We start from the raw sequence: 21,756 nt of genomic DNA on the forward strand, positions 1-21,756 counted from the left end.
GGCTGCCCTCGTTGAACAGTACAAGAACTGACCTAACCATATTCAGGGCAACAGCGAGGCCACTGGTGCTTTCCTGTCACAGCAGGGTCAACTCTCCATAAATGTTTCTGTTCGCTTACTCCCAATCTCTGATTTTATTTCTCGCAGACAGTCTGCCAGTGAGGTGGTGGATCACAGTTTTAAGTAACACTCTTCTAAATTAGTTGCAATTTGCAAACTGTGTGCCACCCTCTGCCATTCCACTGTGGTGTCTCCTTCCTGGAATGAGCCTGACTTCTCCTGACTAATCTCTGACTTGCCTGTCAAAACTCAGAATGTCAAGCTACCTCTTCCAGAAGGCCTTCCAAGACTTTGACTCCAAGCCCCACTACTCTGCTCATCTTCTGCCTGTATCACTTGCATTTGACCAAGTCGGCTCACTCTTCTGAGTATGAACTTCTCCAAGGCCTGTTTCTCTCTCCAGTGTCTAAAAATGCTTGGTGGTCGTCACTGACATTTAACATGGGGGCCCTGAATAAATGAACACCAAATGGACCAAAGGGCATATAAATGGCTCTGCCAACACAGAATAGGAAGGTATTAATTCTTGTTGAAGAAAATAGAGAAAATTTCACTCAAGAAGCAGTATTTGAACACGCCCGAGAAAGAAGAGGAAGGTAGTAGGCATCGGAAGGAGAAATGTATTTTAGGCGGCAGCAAGGGAAAAAAAAAAAGGCATTGATCATGAATTTGTGATCAGATCAAGAAACTGTGACTTGTCTTGTACAGCTAGAATTGTGGGCCTCTGGCAGATAAAGCTAGAGAGAAATCTGGAGAAGGAAACATTTGGATTTAACTTGTAGGATGTGTGAAAACATTAAAGATTTGGGGCATTTTAGAAAGATTCATTCATGTGTTCAGTTCACAGCTCGTAAGCAACAAACGAATGCCACGTATTCTGTTCTGTCCTGCTCCTAAAACATAATCCCCATCCTCACACAGCTGGTGGGATAGCCAGACAAGCAACAACGGAAACTATCTCAAGATTTTTGACGAGAATTTAATGATTTAACATGTGTAAAACAGTTAAACCTCACTTGGCACGTTATATGCATCCCGTAAGTGTCATCAATAATTCATTGTCCCCAATCTTGACTTTTTGCCTCTTAATGTTATCAATAAAATCACAACATTCTTAGTGTCAGGTATGTCCATTCAGCAAAATCAGACATTGAATTTGCTTTGTTAGCCTCTGTTAGAAGTAGGTTACAGCCAGTTGTATCTGTCCCGATAGAATCTAAGTATAAATTGTGTTTTTCTGTAAGTACTAATATGTGTTGAGAGCAGATTACATGCCAGGTATTGTGCTCAGGGCTTTATATGTGACTCTTCTACGATTTAATCCTCACATCCCTATGAAGCGGATACTATTATTACCTTCTTTTTAAGGTGAGGAACCTAAAGCTTAAATGAATTAAGTAATTTGTGCAAGAGAATTGGAGCACAGGTCTATCCCCAGAAATCAAGCCCTAACCCTGCCATCTCAGAGCCTATTTATCCAGAAATGCGTTTGGATATTTTTCATAGGTATATAAGGGTATTGAGCGATTCTTCATGTCTGTGATTGCCCCCCTACTTCGTGTTTCATTCTCTGAAATGTATTTTCTTACTAAAAGCAGAATGGGTTTGCTTTCTCTCTTTTTCAAGTTTAGGTTCTGGGGATTCTGAAGGCAGTTCATATGGATGGGAAGAAAGTTGAACTGGAAGATCTTTTTTAATTTTTTCCTTCTAGGAATATTTTTTTCTCTTTCTTGAATTATAGGTCATATTAAGTTATTATCAGTCACATGTCATTTAAGCCAATAGTCTATTTGGATTCTCTTTCCTACTAATTCAGGGTGATAATTTTCTTAAAAGATGAGTAAATCATAAGCCTTTCATTGGAGGAGGCTTTACTTCCAACAGAAAGAAGAATTCAAAACTCTCACCATAGACGTTCTCTTAGACCAGTATATATAATGGGATATATAATGGGATTTTTATAGTCACTCCTCAAAGATAAATGGCCACTTCTGTTTTTATTTTCCTGTCATGAAACATTTAATAAAGCATTAAATTTCTGTATGTCATTTGCAGTAAGCTCAAGTGCTACATTTCAGACTAAAGGAAACCATTCTCCTTTCAGACGGTTTTAATAAATTGAAAAACCTTGTCATTTATTATGGTAAACATGAACTTGATCAAATTAGTAATAAAGAGTTTCTAATTCATCTTTGGTTGCTTTCATTCCTCTGGGGAATATAGATTTTTTTTTTTATAAAATGGCTTTTAAGGCACGTATATGTATTTTTTTTTTCATTTTTCTACCTTAAGATTAATTACTTACTGATTGACGTCTTGAGTTGGGTCCTATTTCCCTCCCGCCTAATTACATCCAATCATTTCGTTATCCTTCCGTGATTTCATGACAATTCTACTGAAAGTATTGTGACTGTAGATTGATGTTCCACAGCTTCTTATATTCTCGTAATTCAGGGCCTATTAATGGCAGACCGGGGAAAGAAAACCTAAGAACTTAATTGGTTTTAAATTGCCCTTAGATTGTAATTAGCGGAGAAGAGAAGTAAGTCATAACTTAGGTATTTTTTTTTATCACAACAGAATTTAGAGGTGTTGATCTGTCAGGGCACTGTTTTTGGTAGGAGGGAGGGAACCTCCTGGTAATTAGACATGGGTTACTGCTACAATCCTTAGCAAGAAAAAAAAAAAAAGCCAGCACCTGTGGACATGGTGATGAACCTCAAATATGGCAGCAGGGACTCCTGGCAACCCATGCTAGCAATCTTGTCCCAGGTCTAGGGGTGGCCAGGGGGAAAGGTAAAAACTGTAATTGTCTAGACACGTGAAAATTTTCACGAAGCCACAGGGCATAGAAATGAGTTGCTTGGCAACTGGATTTGAGGAATGCCCTTCCATAAAATCTTCTAAACTTCCACATATATTATCTTGACCACGAGAAGCCAGCTCTGGCTAAAAGTGACATTGATCCTACCATGACCTTGGTGTGGATGTTGGTGGGAGGGCAATCTGGCTACCATCTATCACACCTACTATTGATTTTTCAGAGTTGGTTGTGGTTATCTGACTTGCCAGGTGCAGTCCCTTTTTTTTCCCCCTCTCAGTTCTCCATCTGCATCCCTCTTATAACTCAGTCAAAACGGGTGACCTTCCCAAGAAAGCATCTTCAGGCAAGGGAACTGAAGTGTTTTAACTCCCTGAGTATATAATTATGGATCTGGCTCTGCTTGTGGAGGGTAAACAATTTCCTTTAATTTGCTCAGTCCCTCTACCTCTTGTACAATAAACAGGAGATGGTGTTGGATGTTGAAGTGGCATCTTTGTGAAGTCGGATGTGGAAGGAAGGGTAAAAGATGTGGATTGGCATTATCCCAGGGCATTGATTGTGATTTTGAGAGAAAGAGTTGTAGCTAAGATGATTTCTTTACATTTGCAGTGAAGTGACTGTAGAATGCAGTAACAATACAGATGGCAAGTGGTAACAAGGCAGGTAAGAATATATTTACCAGTATTTTTTATGCCTCCTTTGTCAAGTGAATGAGTTCAGAGCCTTTTGTATTATTATTCATGCATAAGCAGTCTGTGCATGGGGAATTAGCTAGAGAGGCAGTTTTTATTTTCACAGTTGACTTTTTAGAGTTATGAAAATTTAACTTCTTTAACTCCATTTACTGGTACACCGTTTTGACACCTTCTGTAATGAAATTTTATGGCAAAGTGAAGCATTTGTACCGAAGAGTACCTGTTTCAGTTAAATCAGATAAAAGTGCATGAATTGGACACACTTCCCATCTCATTGCAGATGAATCTCACTTTTACAGATTTTGGAAAAGAGCATTAGGAGTCCCATGTTACAGCACTAATAGAGAGATTCATGTATATCAGCCTGCCTCTTTCTTGCCATTTCCCAGGGCCCATCAAATTGTCTGAAATTCAGTAAGTAGATATTCATATATTTGTTGAAGATTTCAAAGGTAAATAGATGAATACTAATTAAAAAAAAAACAACTTAAAGATTTTGTCATAAATCAACCTGCATATGTTTTAAATATTAACAAAAATATTAATAAATCTATTATTATTAATTTTACCTGACCTACCTCTGCCAGTGTATGTAAAAATGGTTTAGAAGTGGGCATGTACTTTGTATAGTTATTACGAAAACAATGTCTTACTTACAGAAATCAAAACTATTTTCTTAAGATTTTGAAGCAGTAAATTTCAATGGGGAAATACATAAAGAATTAATTTGTTGATATCCTCGTCTATAGATAATTTTTATTGCCAAAAGCTCAGCATTTTCTTGGACAAGATTTTGAGGACTCTTAAAGGAAATGCCAGGTCTTTGACATTTAACCCTGCAGGCTTGAGGATGAAATGTGAATAATCTCAGCTACAAATATATTCACAAATGTGTATAACAGCTGTATGAAGAGAGAATATGAACAGTTTCCCATTGCTGTTTAATACTTTTCCGAGCTTTCACAATGTGCCTGGTGCTAACTGAGCACCTCAATTATTCTCCATCTGTGCTCACTACCAAGGCTGCCAGCAGTCATACTGCATAGGATCCAGAGCCTATGGCAGACAGCCTGATGGAGTAAATGGTGCAATCTAGTATTTCTTCCCAGGCTAGCTCAGCTAGTTAATCTAGTAAAAGGATCACTAAGCATTGACTTAGACTATGAAATAAAGCCATGAGTCGTCATGGCCCTCAAAGGCAATTTTGCATGGAAAAGATAGTGTGTTACAATGCTGTATAGAAGTATTTTCAGTGCCAATGGGAAGGAATGGCAAAGAATGGAGCTTACTGTGAAAGAAAGGTTTTGGTGGGAGTGTGGGGGAAACTTAAGTAATCAAATTTTTGGATTGGTTAAAAAATGTATCAGCTTCTATTCCTAGTTTTATTCCCCATAAAATACTGTGTTAAACCAAATCAGGTGGCCTTTTCTGCAGAAAACCATTCTTGCTCTTTAAGCTGATAGTCATTTTTTAACTTATCGAGCCTCTTGGTGAAAATGAACATCCATGACTTCTTGCAATATCTGAGTCAAGTCATATGCTTTATGACGATCACCATTACCATTTAAAGAAAATCCATTAAGTAGCAAGCTCTGTGCGAGAAACTCTATATGGATTAGCTCTGTGTGCTATTACAAATTGACAGGAAGGAACTGAGACACAGAAGTAATTATGCCGATTCACATGGCTAACAAGTGCCTGAGCTGGAGGTTTGAACTTGGCTGCGTTGGCAACATAACCCACATTCTTATTTCAATGTACACACTGCATCTAAGGGCTCAAGGCCTTCATGAGTTTAGAATCAGTTTTTGTGGCTTCTGAACTCCCATCTTTGCCCTCTATAAAACTACTGCTTGATGTGTGAACTGGAGGAGAGGCACCCGTAGAAATTACTTGGCGTTTTTTAGGCATCGAGTATGGTCATCATGGTACTACCAATGTTAGATTGGGGTGGGGTGGGGAGTGTCTTCAATTCAGAGACTCCATTATTTTTCATTTAGTTTTCACATGGTTCTCAGTATATACTCTATCATAAAAATTTGAGTTGGGGGACAAAAGTAGGAGGAGGAGCAGTGAATTGGACTGTTTCCCCTTTTCCGATTAAACCTGGACAGTCCTCTCCAACTCATATGCTAGCAGATCACACAGCTTCATTCATGTATAGTATAACTTGGACTTTTTGAATTGATGTGAAAAATAGAGAAAGAAGAAGAAGAGGTAGGATAGGAAAAGAGAAAACGGGAACCAACTCTGCAAGTGATTTAAAATTGCAAAAAAGAGAACCAGATCATATGTTCTCTTTCACTCTCTCTTTGAGCAATAAGCTTTAAAGCAAGTGGAACTAAGCTTTTTCTTGAGGCTCTTTCCTTTTACTCTCTTCCTCCTCAAGCAAATATTCATTCTTCCTGAAGGAGATTACTGGTAAGAATCAAATTCTCCCTTCTTCTTTCTTACCACATCCCATTCCTTCCTGAATTCAACTTGCTTGCTCCTAGGCCTTCAAGATTCCTCCACTTTCAATCAATCATGTGAAGAGCTATGCTATAATTTTGTGCTTTTCACATTCTTAACTTACTTTACAATGGGATTTGGAGGTGCTTTTTTTTTCTGGCTCAAACTGATAAGAAAAAATATATAAAAGTGTTGGCTTCTTGAGCTTACACCAATGTTGTGAATTATATAACGAAACCTGTCTGGGTTGGAATTCTAAAGCTATTATCCTTCCAGTACTGAGATAGGACACCAAAGGAGCCATTTAGGATCCCTAGCCTTTTTATATAGCTTGAGAAATCAGGTTCATTTTTTCTAAAAAGAGGTTTTTTGAAGGTATTTAACTTACCACGTTGTCAATATTTTGCATTCTAAGCCCTTGGGAAACATCCTGAATCCTAAGATATGATTTCTCCATAAGGTTAGTCTGCCTCTTAAATGAGTTCTCAATATCTATTCTAGTGGTGTTTGAAAAGTTTTCACTTGGGATCTTCTGTGACCTTGGTGTTGTGTGCCATTTGTGCATCATTAAAAGGTTGTAATGAAGTTCCGCCGCACACAGATTGTAAAAGGTCAAGCAGAAAGTTGGGAGCCAATGAGGTTGGGAAGAAAAATTGTGCTTGCTGCAGAATTTGAGGGATTCATTATATTGATGCTATGGGGTTTTCAGCAGAGTAATAACTGGGTTAGCAATAGAATGTAAATCTTCTCAGCCACTTAGTCTGAATCTGCTTCTTCTTGATTTGTGGGGATATATTTTTAACAGAGTACAAGGAAAGTCATTACACTCCGAGGAAAGCCAGTGGAATTGGTAAATGCATTGTAGAAGGGCCAGCCAAAAAGAAGAGTAGAACCAGAGGGATAAAGCATATCAGCCTTCCTGGTTGCCAATATAAGAAGTATTGTCAACCCATATGAAATAATTGTCTCAGAAGAACATTGCATAAGTGATTAGTTTAATTCTTAAAGGGACACAAAGAATTGTTTTTAGCTTCAGTGGTTCAGAGTTATGAGTATAGCTAATTAAAAAGCTTAAAATAGCTATCAACAGAATTAATTAAAAGGATTTAAGATAAAAGTAACATCAACATAGCAGCAGCTGCAAGCCAATTTGTTTACTAAGGACCAGCAAGGTAAGCTAATAAGATCTTGGTGCTCTAAAAGGGGAAGAAACACTGAAGTTACCTGTTCTCCGTTGAATATTCTTTGGATGCATTTTTCTTAAAATGGAATTCTAGAAATTATGTGCAAAAGTGCAGCAGTTGATTGCACATCTCACAAGCGTACATATGGAGTGAGATAATTTCTTCTTTAAACAAGCCCCAAACCATCTGTTGACTTAAGTCAACTCTCTGAATTTTACTTGGAAATAATTGGAAGCCTAGATATTCCACAAGACTAGTTCAATGTGTTTCTTTAATTTATACATGGGCTTTTAGGAGTACATGTGAAGGAAAAGGGACAAGAAAGCTTTTCTAGAGAAGGATAGAATCATTAACACTATTAGGAGTTTCAACTTGATTCAGATTCATTGATCTAGATGGAGTGATTAAAAATTTTAAAAGAAAATTGACTTTTTAGAAAGCTTTTGAAGTTTGGGAGTGTGGAACAATGAGAAATTACTGATAATTTTATCCCAAAAGCTTATTTTGTAACTATCAAGTGTTAAGGCCTATAACTTAAGATTGAAGAACTTCCTATTAATTCTATTTTCAATACGTGGCATTCTATTCTATATGGAAATTGATTTTTTTCTGTATCAATATCTGTTAAGTGACCTCCTTGGCCCAAGTAGAGTGGGCCTCTTATTGTTCACATATAACAATCCCAACATTTCTCAAATCTTTGTTTCCTAAAAGTTCTAACTGACTAAAATATCAACTAAGACATTATAATTGAGTGGCTTGAAAGTATTCCTTGAAAGGAAAACAATAGTTGTATGAACTGGAATGTTATAGCACAGACCCTTGAAACTAGAATGATTTCTGTATGTCATTTGTATCATTCATTCACATGGTCTCATTGTTCAGAGAAGAAAACTATTTTTCTATCTGTTTTTTTCTTAAAAATGTAAGTATCACTGAAATCACTGCCTTTATCAGGACAGAAACAATTATTTTCTACTATGTTATTTTAATCATTTTAAAAACTGCCTTTTCTATTAATATATATATATTATATATATATTATATATATATACTAAAAACATGCTGGCTACTAGTTTAACAATTTTAGTATGATAATAATGTATAATAATTATTACATTTATTTTATTTTCTCCTAAGTATAAACTTACCTTAGATACTGGTAACAACAACCAGGGTCTTTGTCTTAGCAATAGTACCTATCTTATTAATTCATTTATTCATTCATTCACTTATGCATCCAACAATTTCTTAGCAATTGTTGTATACCAGGCTGTAGAAAGTTTCCTCAGTAAGAGCGTCTTATCTAGTTTAGAAGCATATATTTAGGAAAATAATTACAATCCAACATGGTAATGTATATAATGTAAATGTATAGTTGTATATATAGCAAGTAGAATAGTTAATAAAAAATTCTTTGTTAGAGGAAGTCAGGGTGATTATGAGAAGTAAGTGTGAAATGTTAAGGGTATGGCATTCAGAAAACACTCAGGGCTCTTAGAATTAATTGATTCACCACTTACCAAATAATCATTGAAGCTTCCTATGTGCCATCTGCTGTATAAGACTCTTCAGATGTAAAAGTAAAGAAGCTTGCCTTCACAGAGCTTACTTCTCATAGAGGAGGAAATAAAACATTACAATCCAATATGATAAGTGCATAAGTAAAACCCTGTATGATGCTTTTGGTAACCTGGAGGGGAGGGACTAATTCACTTCTTAAGTGGATGGGGAAGACTTCACTAAAGGAAAAAGGTAGAGGAAGAAGCAACTGGTGTAGATGAAGTGGGTTTTCTGGACAAGGAAGTTGATCCAAGCAGCAGGACTAAAAAATATACCAGTAAGGTGGTCGGAAAAGGCACGCCAAGGGAGTTTAATATTAGAGTATGCATTTCAGGGAGATGTTTCAGGGTGAGTTAAGAGATAGATAAGGTTGGATAATACCATGAAATTCCTTAACATATGGGCATGCAACTCCTCTGAAAGACATAGCTCTTTCATTTTAATTTCTAGTATTGCAGATCTAAAATAATATGGCAAATCTTTGCAACAACATGGATGGACCAAGAGGGTGTTATGCTAAGTGAAATAAGTCAGACTGAGAAAGACAAATAGCATATGATCTCAGACATATGGAATCTTAAAAAAAAAAAAAAAACAAATAAATAAATAAACAGACAAACAGAGAGCAGAACCAGACCTATAAGTACAGAGAATAAACTGATGGTTTCCAATAGGAAGGCAGGGTGGAGATGAGGTAAAATGAGTGAAAGAGAGTGGGAGATAGAGGCTTCCAGTTTTGGAATAAATAAGTCATGGGAATAAAAGGCACAGCATAGAATAGTCAAGATACTGTAATAGCAATGCTTACTGACTGACCATAGCTACACTTGCGGTGAGCATAACATAACGTATAGAGAAGTTGAATCACTAGGTTGTGCAGTGGAACCTAATGTAACATTGTGTGTCAACTATACTCAAATAAAGAAAAATTTAAAGTAAATAAATAAAATGGCAAAGTTAAAGAAGACTTTAATATGTCATTCTTTCTCTAAGGACAAAATGACACAGAAATAGAAGAACAAAATAACATAATCAGGTAGATATAATAAATATATATTGAAATTTACATCATGGTAATAGAGCATAGGCATTCTTCTCAGGTACTCTTGAAACATTAATAAAAATTGACCATTTATTGGGTTATAACAAAAACTTTAGTGTGCTACATAAAGCTTTAATAATATCAACATTTTATCAAAACATAACAAAACTAAAAACTAATTTAAAAAAGCTTGTTCTACCTGAAATATTCGAATTCTCTATTAAACAACTTTTGAGGAAAAAGGGAAATACAAACCGTAATTTCATAATTTTCAAAAGTTAATGCTAATATATCACGTATTCAAACTCATGTGATACAAATAAAGCAGTGAACAGAGGAAAATTCATAACCTTAAATATTTGTACCAATAAAGATGAAAGACTGGTATAAATTAATTTATTTCTCAACCCAAAAAGGTAGAAACACAACAACAAATCAAGCTTGGGAAAAAAATAAAGAAAGAGATTGAAGTTAATTAAGTAGTAAAGGGAAAAACAGTAGAAATAATAAGCACATAGAAAATTTGGCATTTTGAAACATCAACTAATTAACTGAACCACTATCTGCCTTGATTGAAGAAAAGGAGGACAATAAAAAATAAAAGGAAGCAAGATATATCTTATGATATATTAAAAAAGAAAAAACTAAAAATCACGAAACTACTCTGCCTAACTCTGCAAATAGATTAGAAAACTGAGAGAGCATGGATAATCTCCCAGGAATCACAGTGTGCATGAACTATTATACATTCATACGACGGAGTACTATGAAACCATGGAAAATATTGAGAAATATCCTAATATAAAGAATGGTTTCTAGGATATATTGTAGATTGAAAAAAGCAAAATTTAAAATTGAGTTTTTAAAAGTGTAATTTTAAAGCAAATTTGAATAACTAGATAGCATAATAACAGATTTGAATAACTAAAAGAGCATAATGAGATCTTCAAAGGGCTGTTAAACAACAGACTTAATGCTAACTTCACCACTACACAAGTAATTCTTAGACTAATGATTCACGGACTCCCTAAAAAAAAAAAAAATTTGCAGAGACAGTTTATTTTTTTTTCTTCTGTTCCCCTCAATTAGAATGCATAATCTAGTAACTAAAGTAATTTAAAAATTAGGACAGTTGTTTTTTTCTTTTTAATTTCAGAATTGTCCGGCTCAAAAAAAAAAAAAAAAAAAAAAAGTGAAGGTATATCAAGATAGGATATTTGACGTCCAGTCAGTTTATTTCAAATATGCATAAGGAATCTGTCAATTTATTCCAATGTATTCCAAACCTTTAAAAAGTGTCTTAATTAGCTTTTGCTGTTGACTCTTATGTCAAGTCCATCTAAATTCAATTTTTAAATGGATTATGGAGCAAATCTGTGTATGTGTGTGTGTGTCTCTCTCTCTCATAGAGAGTGTATCTCACTATTTTGGTTGTTTTTAGGTCATGGATAATTCTAATGTAGTAAAATAAGTAGTGTCTTGTTAGTAAAGATGGATTATATGATCTGGAGGTAAAATCAAGTCTCTGTGACATACTTTTTCTTTAAGTGATAAAGTTAAATTGGTCCTTGCTAGGAGCAAGGTATGTTTTGGCAGGACTTCATACCTGAATGATTTGTTTATGTGGGAAATTCTGACCTATACACAAAGGATCAGAACCAGCAATCTGTTCAAATGACTGTTTTGATGTTTGATAGAAGAGAGATTTGATAGGAAGTAAATTTTTCAAATATTCTCACTGACACTAATGTGTTTTCCTCAGATTGTGATGCTCTTGGCCATAAAAGTAATAACACAAAGAAACTTATTTGACACACCTAATCTAAAACCTTTTTATTCCCTGTATTTCTGAGTTCTTTTCCTTAATAAATATTATAACTATTTCTCTGGTTCACTGGAAGAAGTTGCCTTAAGTAACTACTTCAGATAAAGGGGAAAAAAAAAACGCAGTCACAAAGGAAAATAGGTAAATAATGATGCTGTGTTTAAAGTTGTCAGAGTTGGCAAATCTTGATCTTTTTTTCTCTACAGCTGAGAGAATAAAGTAAATTTGATAAATCAACGTTTCTACCTCCCAAGTCCCATTAAATTAATCATAGTGCAAATGGGAATTTAGTAAAACTAAAATGTATTTTGAGAGTGTATTGTTACTGATTGTCGAAGCAGAAGTAACTTTTACTTCTCCTGAGTATTAAGAATAGTATATCGATAATTGTAAATTCAACATCTAGAATTGATTCTCTTCTGTTTTGTATTAGAAGTTTAAATGCTGTTTGTTTAGAAAATGTGACTCAAAAGCCCTTGTGGAAAGTCAGTGTTACTTTTCTTCTCAGTAACATTACTGAGTTAGATGAAGTTTTCATTGGGTTAAGGTAGGCAAATCTAAGTAGGTTTCTGTGAAAACAATTGTTCCCACGTCTCCTCTATATTAATGGGCACGCAGTGTTCTACCAGAGAAATTTCAAAGTTATACGTCCTGTGCAGACCAGCTCCATTGCTGAGTTTAAGTCATCTGTTACGACTTGTGCCCGGCCCCCAAATTTCTGCCCTCAGACACCCTTTAAGAAATGGGATCATTGCATCTGTCTATTTGAAGAAAATAGTTTGGGGCATTTGGGGAAAAATGCAAAAAGACAAATATTAAAGAACGTCAATGTGGAATGTTCTTCAGAAAATGATCTTGAGAATCAGGACACAAAAGACCTGAATAGCACATTCTAGTCCTTTACTTTGAAGCTCTATTGGATTTCCTCTCAGCAGGCTGGCCCGAGGCAGTACTGGGAAGTAGGTGAGGTGTGAGGACGTTTTTCCCCCTTGTGTTATTCCTTCTAGCAATGTATGTGCATTTGCATTTTAACTGGGCTCTTGGCATTGGCGTTTCTGGCACCTTGAAAATAGCTGAGAGGAAAAGTGTTTCTGAATAGGATGGCCTTTTAGAGCTCCTTTAAGTTCACTATACAGTACCATACAGTACACTATGCAGTACAGCACTGTACGGTACTCTAAGTAGTCGGGGGCCCTATGGTGACCATAAGTTAGGTGGCACAGCAAAAAAGTTGTATGGAATGAAAATATTGTATGAAATACATAGACATCTATTGGCAAGCTTCGTCTGTCCCAGGCTGCTGCCATGAACCCAGTGTTACTAGATACTCTGACCTCTACCTATATACCCTCATTTCTAAACCACATTTGTGACTGATTTGAACCTAAGTAGATTTTACACTTAGAATTAGCAAAACATTATTTGCTTATCAGAAATGTTTACCTTACATTCATTTTACTTGTAGGCTTTCTTAGTTCTTTTTAAAAATTTTATGGAATTAGAAAACATTGATATACCTGAAAAGAAGTTATATTTGATATAGAAATGATCCCAGCCACAAGTTTATTTTAATGGATCCTAATTCCACTTCTTTTAAACTTTTTAACGAGATATATATCTAAGATAATAGATGGGGTAAAAACACATTTTTTAGTTTTTAAATGTGAAATGTCAAACTAAAAAACATTTTGTTGAACAAGTATGTTCCATATTAAAGTGCATGGTAGATAGAGTGATGTGATACTAGATATTTACTTACACCTATCACATGCCAGCTAGGGAAAAAAAAATGAGTTGGTTGGGAGAAAAGAGTTATTGCTATATGTTATAGCAATATAATATAGTTATGTTATATAGCAACTATAATATAGTTATATTGTATACATTATTATATATACATATATATTGGGATGAAGTCAAGGAGGATATGGAGTTGCAGAGAAGATCACATTGGAAGACGGGAGACTTGTATTAGCTTTGGAGACGTAGAAAGAATGGGGCTTAATGTTTCTGAGAAAGTAAGGAAAAGCCTTATATAAAAGTCAGAACACATGCAACTTTGCATAAGGCACAGAGTAAGTAATATGTTATCTGTAGCAGAACCTCATGGTGAAGTAAGGTTAAATACTTGGGAAGAACTTATTGCCTTGGATGCTAGGCCAAATAACTGAAAGCATGTCCTGAAGGTTATGATCCTGGATGTAATATATCAAAGTAGTGTCTTGGAGATGTAACCCTGACAGATGAGAGAGACAAGTTAGAAGGCTATCAGAGTGACCAGACCAGTGGTGATAATGGGAATGACAAAGAAGGGAATATCCTGGGAGACATTTTAAAAAGTAATTAATGAGACTTCCTGTTTGTATAAATATAGCACATGAAGAATTTGGAGGGAGGCTATGATAGGAAAGGTACCTACCCACATGTGTATCATACATTTTCTTCTTCTATATGGTGAAAGTAAGACGTTTACTATCTATACATACATCTTCTGGAGCAAGGGAGTACGTTAAGGTTGGATTGGAGGAGAAATCCAACCAGTTGAGTTGATAGTAGTATATGGAGAAGTGAAACTGGGGCACACAGGGGACTATGCAGGGAGCTCACTGGTGGTACAACTGTCTAGATAGCTTCTGCACTGGAGATCAAGAGAAGATACAAAAAATATATATATAACCATCCTAGTGGGCCAGGTAAGTGACAGGAAAGTAGTTTGAATCTGAGTCTTATTATTTCTGAAAAAAACTACATAATAGAATGGTTATTACCATAAGATTTGGAGACCGAAGACCAGGTTTTGAGTTCTAGGACTAAGGCTTATCAGTTAAATGATCTGGGTTGAGTGGCTTAAACATCACTGAATCTCAGTATCCTCATCTATAAAATGAAAACAACAATAGAACAGCCTTATAGGTGCTTAGGAGGATGAAATAAGACAGCTAATATACATTATTTACTGTAGAGTTTGTCATATAGTAATAGATCATTGACATAAATATTGTTACTGTGGTGTTGGTAAAATATGGACAAATGAGCAAAACCGATGACTTGGTAGGTGATTAGAAGCAATCTGGAAGTTTGACTTTTTCTGCAACTCTCAAAGAGAAATACGACTGTGAAAAGCTGAATTTAAAAAAAGCTAGATAGAATATTCTGCCTACGATTTTTTTTTATTAAATTGAAGACAAAGGACTGTAGCTATGGATTGTGGTTGGTTATTATTTGCCAGATAATTCATAGCATGCACCTCACAATCCCTGACATTTTAATATAAAAGTTTGTATATTAAATATCAGAACTTTAATTTAAAACTATTGTTATTAGAATGTCAGGAATGGCTAAATATATAAACTGATAAATTACTATGAAGTTGTACTCATCAAGAGTAAAGGACATGCCTAAGATTTGAAATTTTTTTTAAAAATGAAAGTCTAAGTAGGAAAATGTTTTTAATTTCTTGGTGACCACGTGGAAGAGTAACAGGAACTTGAGGCAGCTTTCAGTTTTCTGTTACTAAAATATTTGATCAGAATTTTGTTAAAGGCAGATGAATTTTTGATCCTGGAAGACAGAGAAATGTTCATAGAATATTAAAAGATTTAGGTATGTAAGGAAATAGAATCAATGAAGGCAGAGGTGATGAAAGCTTAGGGTTTTTTTGCACGGAATTTAAGGCAAGAATAGGCTATTCCTTCTAAGAAGGTGTCAGGTGGGCATATGGAAATATAAGTCTGGCAAGCAGGTAAGAAATATTCTCAGTTTATTTAGTTATTCTTTCTTAGAGAAACCATGCTAAGAATTTCTGAGGATATAGAAATAATTTTCTGCTTTTAAGTATCTTACGTACAGGTTACAGAATCAGGAAAGCCTTTTGAAGGAGCTGGCAATGAAATGACTTCAAGAAAGATTTTTGATAGGCAGAGATTAAAGAGCATTCCATGTGGAAGGGATCCGAATGAATAAAAGGATGAACGAGGTGCACGGTTGTGAACACAGAAGTAAAAATAATTATGCTACTTGGCTGTAGAAATGGACAAATATAACATCTTTGGAAAGTAAGTCTAGGGGAAGAAAAAAACACTTTCATATTATTGTATCTAATCCTCACAGTTACACTGAGTGGTAGTTGGCTCACTCTTGTCATTCTACAAATGAGAAATTCGAGAATCACTGATTTATCTAAAATCACTTAACCAGAAAGTATAATAGGAGGACTTCCAATCCTGAAGAGAGACACTATGTCCTTGGGGGAAAGCAGCAAAGGAGAAGGCAGTTTTGATCTTGGATGAACTGAAGGATGGCATTGTTATAGAGAGACCGGAGAGAGTCAGCGGAAAACTGACTTTGGCACAATGACGAACAGTTTATTCTGAGCTGGTTATGTAACACATGACACTAGGACATCCAAACCGAGATTGGAAAATGTAGACTCAGGAGTTACACGTTGACAACCTACAATGATAAAGTGATGAAAGTTGTAGACACATCAAGGGTACTGATGGCAAAATAGAGCCTGTGCTACGATGCTGAGGTCTGAGCCGAAATGCGGCAACACCGGTGTGGATGCTGCTGGCTCGGTAGAGCTGTCTAATTGCTTCCCACAGTATTTGCAGTCCAGGGCAGGCATAGACAAAGAGGACATTGTGGGTGAGGGGAGGGTACTGGTGTGGCTGCTTCAGCATAAAGGGTCAAGTATTGGTTTGGGAGCCCCACAGAAGGAATTGACCGTGGAGTCCAAAGTGAGTTCATAGCCAGAATAGCTATGGGGAAGCTACTGGTATTATTCAGTCTTCATTCTGGTTAAGTGTATTTGAAACAAAAATGACTCAAACTGAAGATGACATTAAGATATATTGCTGCTCCCAATGTAAAGGGTATTACATTCCCTTTATTAATAAAGTGAGTGACTGAATGAAATTTGCCTTCTGACGTGGAATTTTATCCAAGTGTCAAATAGCTTCATTACCTAAATAATTCTCTATGCTATGTTTGTATAATATTAACATAAAATATATAACTCAACTATTTAATTAGATTCTCAAGAGAATAACAGATGAATAAAAAATAAAAATTTTAGATACAATGCATTCAAGAAGCATTGGCTGTCCAAGCTGGACCTACAAAAAATTTAAATCCAACTCTTTGTTTTGTTTTTCTTTTCAAATGAAAAAAAGAAAAGAAAAGAAAAGAAGTGAAGTTATACTAGGGGTACAGAGGACATTCTTTTAATACCAAACAATGTTCTAATAATTATAAAGTTTATGTGCAACTTTTACATATTTGAGTATTTTATTTCATTCAGATTAACTAAGATTTATCCTGCAGATATCTCAATTTAACTTTTAAAAGATAGAATTTCAGAATTCCTAGATGTGGAGGCCACTCTAGAGCACCTGATACTGTCAGGATGAATGTTTAAGAGTGTATACTTTAAGCATAGAGCTAATTAAATTTACCTAAAGTCATTTCCTCCACTGGTAGAAAATTCTAGACCTTGAAATCACTCCTTTGGATTAAGACACTTATTCTCTGCTTCACTTGTCTTCCTTCTGGAAGTCTGTATAGGTAGCAATGAAGCCTAAAAGATTATTTTCAACATTTTGGAAATCTTCGTGAAAACCTTAATTTACTTCTTCACATTTGGTTGAAAGTATAGCAATCCTAATTTCATTTTAATGAGAAGCTCAGATTAATTTTACTGATACCACTGAAATTTCTGGGATGTGATTGGTAGAGCTGACACACTCACCGGAATCACACGTCTGGTCATCACAGCATCCATTTTGATGACTTTCTTCCCCCAAAATTAAAAGTGGTAGTCAGAATCTTTCAAAACCTGCAGCTGAAAGAACAAAGCAATCCTTTGTAGTTTGAAAAAAAAAATAAGAACCTCTATTTTTTAAAGCGTTCATAATATGCTGACTTAAAATGTAAATGTGGCCTAGAATGAAGCAATAGTAAACTGTTGGGTCCCACTTAATTTAAAAGCAAAGATTGGTTTAACCAATAAACTAGTAGAAAGCAGAGATGAATGCAATATGCAGAAAAAAAAGTGTCAATCAAATTGAAAGCAGTGGAAAGGTCAGGAACAGGGGATGTTTGTAGCATTATTTAGAGCCAGTGTAGATGGAGCATCTCAAAAAACAACTTGACTCCAAATGGAGGATTAGAAGTGTCAATCATAACTCTCAGATGCTTCTGCTCTAGGACTAGCTCTGTTTAAATACTTGGAAAAATAAAGAGAATTAACCAGATCTTATGAATCACCATTATTGCCCATTTCCTATTGGCAAAGATGATGGCATGCTAATATTTATGATTAAGCTCCTATGGTTTAGGTGTTGCTCATGATTATAATTTTCACACTAATTAAATGGTATCTATTTTAGTAGAAACATAGACATGAAAAAGGAAATATTTAGTTCAAAGCTGTTTCTCATAGTTATAACCAATTAAAAGATGAAAAAAGTGAGTTTGACTTCTGGGGTATTCCTTATTTTCTTGTCAAAAACATATTGAAAATATGGAACAAAATGCAAGTTGTATTTAGGATGAGACGTGGTTTTAACTTCGTGTTTTAACTTTGAGCAAATGACACACAGTTTACTTTTGTAAGTGATAGAAAATAAGGTCAGCACCATCCTAGTGTTGACAGCAGAGAACTAGCAGCGTTGTCCTGTGATGAACGTTGATGTAAGCTCCTGGGCTTCCCGGTGAGGCATCATTAGGGGAAACGGTTGCGGATGATCCTCAATAGGGATCACACCATACTTTCTGAAAATGCAACGATTCCTTTTAGCCAACGCTTCCTTTTTGGCTTGGAGTTAAGCAGGCCAAGACATAGCCTTGCCCAGATATCACCTACCCCCGAGCCAGCAGCTTTTAATCAACCTTAGGATTGTACAATGCACAGTATTATTGTAAGCGTAAACGGTTACCTTGTCCATTTAAATCTGAACCAACCTCATCCGTCACTCTCCGGCTTCCCAAGATTACTTCACCTGAACCAAGGACATTCCTGAATTCCTTAGAACCAGAGAAAGTTTAGCTACCCTGATGTCTCTTGGAGTGAAGCTAGTAGACGTTGGATGAGCTGTAAGCTATTTGACAGAAGAGTACAGAATCTACCATGAATATTTATCCTAAATTTGAGTGGCATTTAAAGGGTGTTTTTACAGGAGTCTAAATGTTTAACTTGTCTAAAAAATGCATACAATTCTATTAATATTTGAAAATGTATTATTTCCATGTCCTAGGATCTTAGGGAATTTAAGATATAATCAATAATTTATTTTAAAGATGTATACTGTCAAGCTAAGTTATTACACGAAGACAATGATTTAAAACCCCCTAATATTGGCTGATTGTGTTCCTTAATCAATCAGTAAACAGCAAATCAATTTACATGATAATCAGAGCCCCCAGATTAGACACAATTTTGATTAAGCGGTCCTTTAAAGTAAATGCCAGACATGATTGAAAATGTCACAAAATTTATTTCTGATACTCATGCTAGCGTGTAACTTGTCCAGGAGTTACACATTCTAATTAAAGGCAGAATGGAACCACATATGAGTAGACATTTCTGGAAATTAATATGACTTTTCCCTTAGTTTTTACCTTTTACAAATACTGGTAAGCATTTGTATTAAGGAATATCTTAGGAGAAAAATAAAATTTACTACAAGATATTAATTTTTTACCATTAGAGATAAAAATAAAGAGAACATAGAAATAATCTATATGTGGATTATTGATTCTTATAGATACCAGTATTTAGATATTAAGCTTCCGTGGAACTGAAAGTAAGCTATTAGGATCTTAATTTCATTGGTTTGTTTAACCTGATCAATATCAAATCATGCATAGAAATAGCTAATTTATACTGAGAATATACACTTTACATTGTTGTGTGAAGAATCATTGTGGGTGTAACAGCATCTGAGATAGTAATTAAACTAAGCAACAGCACTTTATTTTACATATCTCTGCCCACACTGTACCATTCAATTAGCTTGTAACTGCTAACTCAATTAAATTATAATTTATATTACATATAACATACTATACATTATATTATTTGTCTGCCATATATATTTTGTGTCCAAAATTTGCCCAGCGATCTTGAAACAAAATACTTTATAATTTTAAGAATAATTTCCTTTCAAATGCATATTGGTTTTAGAGGTGATAGAGGCAATGCCATTCTAAGTTTCAGAACATATTTAAGTCTAATCTTCAATCTTTAGACTCCATTTCCTTTTATTCATTTAGCTGCTTTGTGGGCATCTACGTAGAAAGCTTTAGCCTTCTTCCCATCACTATTCACACAGCAGTGAGATTCTCTGAAAATTCACAATGGCTAGATCTGCGCCAGATTACAGTCCTTCCGGATGGGTCAGAGAAGACCCAGACAGACTCCATCATGTTCAGCCGAAGCTTTTATCTCAACTGGAAATACTTCTCTATGTTCTCTTTGCTTAACAAACTCATATGCATCTCTTGCAATCCATGTAAATTGTCCTATCTTCTGTGAAGCTGTTCTTGAAGCTGCCAGGGAGAGTTAGGATTAGTTCCTCCACCCCCTGGGCCCATAAAGTATGAGTGTGTGTGTGTGTGTGTGTGTGTGTGTGTGTGTGTGTGTGTGTTTCTATTTATGCTCGCATGCATGCATGTGTATGTGTCTGTAGAACAATTTGTGGTTGTGGATTTAAGGTGGCCAGCCCACAGATTTATTACCAGGGATAACTTGTGATATTACTGAAGTCCATTTGAGTCATCCATGCTTTAAGTAATTTATATGATGCTAAAGAAGCTAAATATTCAGGACCTCTTATTTGCACAGGCCCCTGTGAGTACTGAGAGTTATTGGGAGGCATACGATGTTCTAAATTGAGAGGGGCGGTTGAGTTCATGAACCATCTGCCTAACGGTGTTGCTGGCAGACATTTCAGAAATACTGAATCCCCAAGATCTCAGTATTTGTTGTGTTTTATTTTCTTCTTCTTCTTTTTTTTTTTTTTTTTAGCTTTTATTTGTTTATGTAATCTCTACACCCAGCGTGGGGTTCGAACTCACAACCCTGAGATGAAGAGTCTCATGCTATTCCAACAGAGCCAGCCAGGTGCCCTTTATTTTTCTATTCTAAATAGTATTTATTTTGTACCTAAGTTAGGGTTTTGATTTTTGTTATTTTCTTGTTATTTGTTATTTCCCAAATAATATAAGTTTCAGAGACCACAAAACCTCCTCTCTTGAAACTGCAGAGAGGGTGCAGGAGAGTGTGGCCCTGAACCAGTGAACGAGCTTAGCATTTGTTTTGCATTGACCACGACGTTCAATAGGGTCTCAGTGGGTCTTGCTGAGATCCCACATTAGAACTATAAAGGCCTTTGAGATTATTTTGGTTTTCCGTCCACGTGTAATTTTTGCAAAAAAATTACAAAAAAAAAGTGAAGTTTCTAAGGATTCAAAAATAAAGACATGGTAGTAGGGAAGAAACAAACACACTGAAGTCGAGGAGATCAGACTTCAAGGTCCAAGCCACACGCCTAGCCTTTGTTAGCTGGTATGATCGTGATTCTAATCAATTTACGATTTCTAATATCTTCTTTCTACATGTGTGAATTGTAAGTAATGATACCTCTCTGGCAGAGTTTGGGGAAGATTAGAGATACATATTTAAACTATTTCATGTATTCGAGGAATCAAAAAATAACGTAACTGCCTTCAGGATGACTTGTTCTATCAGCAAACATGTTTGGGAAATGGTTTGGAGAGAGTCTCCGTCTAGGGCTAATATACCTTTCTCAGCTCTCTTTATAGCAGGTAGCTTCTGATCTCATCTGATAAGCTGGAACTACTAAGTTCTATTTTGATGAGAAAGACCTTTCATAGCATAAGATATTTACCTTACCCACTGAGAAAATACCAGGGAGAAGGCTGGCGGAGGGCAGAGAATATTTTAAACCAAAACAATCAAACACGTGAGTCAAGAAGATTTCTTGTTTAATAACACTTCCCCTGCCTAGCTGGCTGTGCATTTCAGATGGGGAGTAGGCTAGTGTCCCCTCTCCTCACTGCCCCTTGCTTCGAGAGAGCACCACCACTTC

At 35.6% G+C, this 21,756-nt stretch overlaps 1 protein-coding gene across 9 annotated transcripts in view; it reads left to right on the forward strand.

The window, feature by feature from the left end:
- The window catches only part of NLGN1 (neuroligin 1), an 809,144-nt gene that overhangs the window by 603,845 nt on the left and 183,543 nt on the right, over positions 1-21,756 (forward strand). The window lies entirely within an intron of this gene.

The sequence above is a fragment of the Canis aureus genome, chromosome 31 (genome assembly GCF_053574225.1).
Source record: "Canis aureus isolate CA01 chromosome 31, VMU_Caureus_v.1.0, whole genome shotgun sequence".
Lineage (NCBI taxonomy): Eukaryota > Metazoa > Chordata > Mammalia > Carnivora > Canidae > Canis > Canis aureus.